The sequence below is a fragment of the Triticum dicoccoides genome, chromosome 4A, assembly GCF_002162155.2.
Source record: "Triticum dicoccoides isolate Atlit2015 ecotype Zavitan chromosome 4A, WEW_v2.0, whole genome shotgun sequence".
NCBI classification, from domain to species: domain Eukaryota; kingdom Viridiplantae; phylum Streptophyta; class Magnoliopsida; order Poales; family Poaceae; genus Triticum; species Triticum dicoccoides.
In genome coordinates, this window is record NC_041386.1 from 661,490,905 (window position 1) to 661,497,006 (window position 6,102).

Here is a 6,102-nt window from a genome sequence, read left to right on the forward strand (position 1 = left end):
ACTTGGCTAGAGTGTGTACGTCTTGGACATAGGGCGATCGCTGGTCACTAGAATCTAGCCATTGACGTTTGATTGGGTTTGTGTGTCATTTTGTTTAGCCGGTGTGTTCAAATTGTGAGTATGAAGGCAGAATACAGAGCCATTGATGTACGATGCAGTCCATGAGGGACGAAATCACTATTCTGACCTTTTTAACAATCTTTGTCACAAAATGAACTCAACATGAAAGTATTTCACAATCTGACCCTTTTAGCAACGCCATAGTCCGTGGCGTTTCTTCTCCATACAGAAACGCCGAAGTAGCTCGCGTTTGAGACCCACATACGAACGCCAAGCTAGCTAGCGCTTCCGACCCACATGGAAACGCCAAGCACGTTGGCGTTTCCGCCCAGACAGAAACGCCATGATCGTTGGCGTTTGTGGCAGAAACTCCCGCCGCCGTAAGTATATTAGCAAGTGGTTAAAATATAGAAGCATGCCTGAAGATGCTAGTACTACTTATGGCCAGGCATCGCTATTGCTTGAGCATGCACCCGCTGCCGTTGGATCGCTAGCATGGACATGACTGGTCAGACATGAGACATGAGTTGTCATCGTACTTGTACCGCGTACAATAAAAGATGGCTTTTCTTTATTTTTGTAGCAACGTTTTACCTTTTGACTGGGATGGGGAGATTCCCTGCTAAGCTGCATGCATACAGGAGGGTGAAAGAGACGTTCGGCAACCAGGGTCTCATGCATGTGCGCGCCTATCGGGCTAAGCAGGCAAAGTGAGTTTATGCCACAAACGCCAATGATCATGGCGTTTCTGACTTCCCTCACCTCCCTTCGCCTTCAAAACAATAGCTTTTCTGGCACAATCCCAGCTGAGCTAGGCAATCTAGGGAATTTAGTGAATCTTTACCTCTACTTCAACAAGTTCTCTGGCTCGGTCCCTCCAAGCTTTGGAAACTTCAGGGAAATGACAGATTTGAGGCTGTCAGGCAATAGACTGTCTGGACCTTTGCCTCACACATTTTCAAACCTCACCAATTTAGTGGACATTGAGTTGAGTTACAACAATCTCAGCGGACACGTGCCTGACTTATGCCAGGGCAAAAAACTCCAATGGTTTTCCGCAACTACCAACCAATTTAGTGGATCCTTTCCAGGAAGTTTCAAGGACTGCTGCTCCTTAATCATCCTCGACATCATGTATAATCAGATGGATGGAGATATAGCACAACAGCTTGGGGTGTACCCACATCTGAAATTTGTTGGGTTAACTTCAAACAAACTGCACGGTCAGCTTTCAACAGACTGGGGTTCATGCGGTAACTTGACAGAACTGCGTTTAGGAGGAAACATGATTACTGGTCATATACCTCGTGAGCTCACAAAGCTAACCAAACTCAGAAAACTCGACCTCCATTTGAATAGGTTGACAGGGGAGATACCTCCTGAAATTGGCAAACTAGTCAACCTATATTTGCTAGACTTGAGCCAAAATAATATATCTGGATGCATTCCTCAAAACATTGGTCAAATGGATGCTCTTGAGGTTCTCGACCTGTCAAGCAATCAACTAGATGGAAGAATACCAGAAGAAGTTGGGAAATGTGCGAGACTACAGTCCATGAAACTGAACAACAACAGCTTAAACGGCAGCCTTCCTGATTCCATAGGCAAACTGATTCACCTACAGACAACCCTTGATGTCAGCCATAACAACCTACATGGTGCCATTCCTCCAGAAATAGGAAATCTAGATATGTTGGTAAGCATAAACCTCTCCCACAATCAATTCAGTGGAAGCATTCCAGACACGGTAGCAGGACTCCGAAGCATGTCCGTATTTGATGTGTCCTACAACAGATTACAAGGCACAGTTCCGGGAAGGATCCATAATTCCTCGGCAGAATGGTTTATTCACAATAGAGGTCTCTGCGGGGAGCTGGCTGGCCTTCCGTCTTGTCATTCTTCTGCTGCAAATCATCAGAAAAAGAACCAAATCTTCATGTTAAAAGTGGGTATCCCTGTTTTTGTGGCTATTACTTGTATAGCTGCATGCATCTTCTTCACTTTGATTTTGAGGAAGAAATCCTCTTCTAGAGAAAGTGCCATTGTAAAGAGAGCGGACCTCTTCTCCATATGGAACTTCGATGGTAAAATAGCTTTTGAGGATATCATCAATGCAACGGATAATTTTGATGAAAAACATTGCATTGGAAGGGGGGGATTTGGTAATGTCTACAAGGTGGATCTCCCAGATGGACAAGTGGTTGCAGTGAAGAAGCTTCATCCTATTGAGGAAGGGATGCATGATGAGCAATGCTTTCGTCGTGAGATTGAAGTACTAACAAAAGTCCGTCAGCACAGCATTGTCAAGCTGTATGGATTCTGTTCCCATACGCAGTACAGGTTCCTGGTTTGCCAATACATAGAAAGGGGGAGTCTAGCCTCAATCCTGAGCAACAACGACCAAGCAATCCAATTTGATTGGCAGAAAAGAGCAGTTCTCATCAAGGATGTTGCGCAAGCTATTTCCTACCTACACCATGGTTGTGATCCACCTATAATCCATCGGGACATAACAAGTAGCAACATTTTGCTAGATTCTGAATAAAATGCCTTTGTCTCGGACTTTGGCACGGCAAGGATATTGAAGCCCGATTCATCGAACTGGACCGCACTGGCGGGGACATACGGCTACATCGCACCAGGTAACCTGACTACCCCAGTGCAAGCTGTTGGTTAATTACATAGCTCCTTCAAAAACAATCCCTTGTAACTATGCTTCCTTGCTTGATGCAGAACTTTCTTACACGCCCTTGGTCACCGAGAAATGCGATGTCTACAGCCTCGGCGTTGTGATGCTGGAGGTGCTGATGGGGAAGCATCCAGGAGAATTCCTAAACAGACCTGCAGCTGCGCAAGAACAAGACATGATACTTCAAGAGCATCTCGACCACCGTCTTCCCACGCCCAAGACCGACGAGGCGCGGGATATCAATCGGCTAATATCGCTGGCGTTTCAGTGCCTTCAAGATTCCCCTCATGAGAGGCCAGACACGCAGCAGATCCATCGAGCTCTCGGTGTATGAATAGATCCTGATTCCCTGAGTTGCATACAGTGTAGTCACATACTAGTACAGTATTGATGATTAATAAGCTGCAAATATGGTCGCAAAAGATTGATGCATTGCATTGTTATATGGTCGGAATCAAGAATGAATTCCCTACCAAGCTCACCTCATAACAACCTGGGATCTTCGCCCAGGACTCGCGGCAGCTCAGGACGCATCCCTTTCCAATTAGTAATGGCTTTGTCTTGGCTCTCCCCTTATTCTCTCCTCTCCGGCCGGCGAATCACCCATCGACGGCGGCACTTTGCTTCTTTTTATCTCCAACGGCGGGCGGCGGCGGGGGTAGGGAAGAAGGTACGGGACAGCCGCAGAGCATTTTGATGGGCCTTGGACGACAGAAATAGAAAGCCCATTGTTCACAGCCCTTGTTATCCAAGGTCGGCCCAATAGGAAATTCAGCAGGGAGCGACTATTCATTCGTAGCGACTTCCCATACCTGGCCATGGCCAGCCAGGCCCAGATGGCCCGACCCGACCTGACCTTGCCCATGGGCCTGGCCTGTGCCTAGATTTTGAGCCCGATGGCTGGGCCGGGCCTGACTCGGGCCTGTCGTATTTGCAGTTAAAGAAAGAGGTCTGGCCCGACGCCCGACGGGCATTTTGACTGTTGGGCCTGATTTTAGGCCCGATGATAGGGCCGCGCCGGGCTCGTGCCTAGGTTTTCTGCATCCGGTTTTGATAGGCCCGGCCTGGCCCGACGGATGGCCAGGTATACTCCCCACGGGAGTGTCGCCTGCAGCGAGCCGGTAGTTGGTTGGTCGAGTAACAACGTGATCTCGTCACGCATGTCTCTTTTAGCTTTATTTATATTTTGGAAAATATTAAATACATATATTATGAAAAAATAGATTACTTGGTTTTTTAAAAAGTCTTCACAACAGATTTAGAAGATGTAAATGCGGTGTATACTAATGTTGGCACAATTTATAAAGACCACATTGCAACATACATCAAATGCACGTTACACGTAGAAACATCCATTTCATCAAAATGTTGTAAAAAATTTACAAAATCTTTATCCAATGTACAAAAATGTCGAGTATTTAAAATTATACCATACTCAAAAATAATAAAATGTGTATTAAAATTAACTTTACCATGTATTGGATTTTTTTTCAAAATAAGTATTTAAAAAATGTTAATTGTGTATTTTAAAAACCATTAAAAAATGTTATAGATGTATACGGAAATGTACGTGTATGAATAAAAGTATACTTCAAAACATACATTTTTAAATAATGTTAATCTTGTATTTTAAAACTGTTAAATATCTGTGAAAAATGTTATTGATGTATACGAAAAATGTACAACGTGTACGAAAAATGCTATAGATAAAAGTTTTCCAAGCTTCACCACTTGTGGCTATATATATGCTTGAACGGCTTCACAACTTTCTCCCCAAACGAATCTAGCAAGAGAAAGAGAACTCGGCTAGCAACAATTCCATTATGTACCAACACATATACAAAGAAGAAATGCTAACTTTAGGATTAGGAGACATCGGGACGTTGGCACTTAGGACCATCAGTCGCCGTCGTCCACTGGTTGTTGCTTCGGTGTCACAGCATTCTCAACTAGTTGTGGAAAATAACACGATGCGCTAGTACGGCACAAAGTTAGCGACAATGTCCCTGAATCTTGCTAGGAAGGCTGATATCCATGCTTGCTCTTCTCAGCATTGAACTGCTCCTCGTCCTCCTAAGAACACAGCAACGCGAACCCCAATCCCCAACGCGTAGCCGCCAGCTCCAGCTTGCCGACGGTGGCGGCGGGCCAGATCGGGTGCCTAGCTGGGCGATTGCGCCCGGTGGAGGTCCAGATCCATCCACGACCGTCTTCTCGCCGGCGTTCTGGCTGCCCCAGCGGACCTCCTCTGTCCGAAGCTGAGACCTTGTGCGGGCAAGTTCTCCAAGGTACTCTGCTGCGACCTCCATAGAAAACTCTCATTCCATCCTTTCTCCTACCCCAATGAGACCATTCTTCACACGTTGCCTGGATCTAACTCCGCCATCTGGGAACATCGTAGAAGACATCTCCTGTCTTCATGTATGCTTGTCTGAAAGGTTGATACTAATTTTCATACTTGATTCTGTAGCATTTATTTAGGAAATCACTTTTGTTCAACTTTTACTGCAAACTGTGTATGTCATCTACTCCTCACAAACAAGAACATAAAGAGACTTGTGCTTGGAGTTCAGACTGAAGGTGCCAAGTATTCTGCAAATATTATGTACCAAATTTCAGACTTGTGCTTAGACAGTCTGAAAGTACTCTACGGAGTAAAATTTCATACTTCCAGACTTGTGCTTTGACGGTCTGGAAGTACTTCTGCTTGTACCAAACTTCATACTTTCAGACTGACAGTCTGACAGATAACATTCGCAAAGATGACAATCTAAAATTACTTGTGCTTGTACCAAAATTCAAACTTTCAGACTTGTGCTTGGACAGCCTGAAAGTGCCAAATTTTAGACTAACTTGGACAGTGTGAAAGCCTGAAAGTGCCGAATACTTGTGCTTCGACATGTCATCTATGACATACATATTATTAGTACTTCAAACTTCTTTGGCGTAAAGAGTACGTGCAGTACATAATATTATTTAGAAATCATTTTGGTTCAACTCTTACTGCAAACTTCAAGCACAATTCTGTAGCATATCAACTTTATTTAGGAGGACATGATAATTTGACATAGATATCTGAAAGTACTCTTGCTTTAAAATAGTGCTTGGAGCATATGTTGTATCCTCTATGATAAGATTAAAAAATTCTGGATCTTTGGAAATGATATGAACGGCAAGCATATGAACATTTTGTGAAGGAGCATATTTTGACATACACCTGAACTAGTTCTCTCAACAACTCAATCTGCTTTCATCGTGTTAGTTAACTACAGTTGGACTAGCTAACCAGTGCACTTGAAATAAATAATTAAACATAGTTTCCATCTTTAAACCAAGTCAATTATGAACGGAGA

The 6,102-nt window shown here is 44.1% G+C and overlaps 1 pseudogene; it reads left to right on the forward strand.

The window, feature by feature from the left end:
• Window positions 1-630: 630 nt before the first annotated feature.
• On the forward strand, window positions 631-3,097 carry LOC119287803 (annotated as a pseudogene).
• Window positions 3,098-6,102: the final 3,005 nt, after the last annotated feature.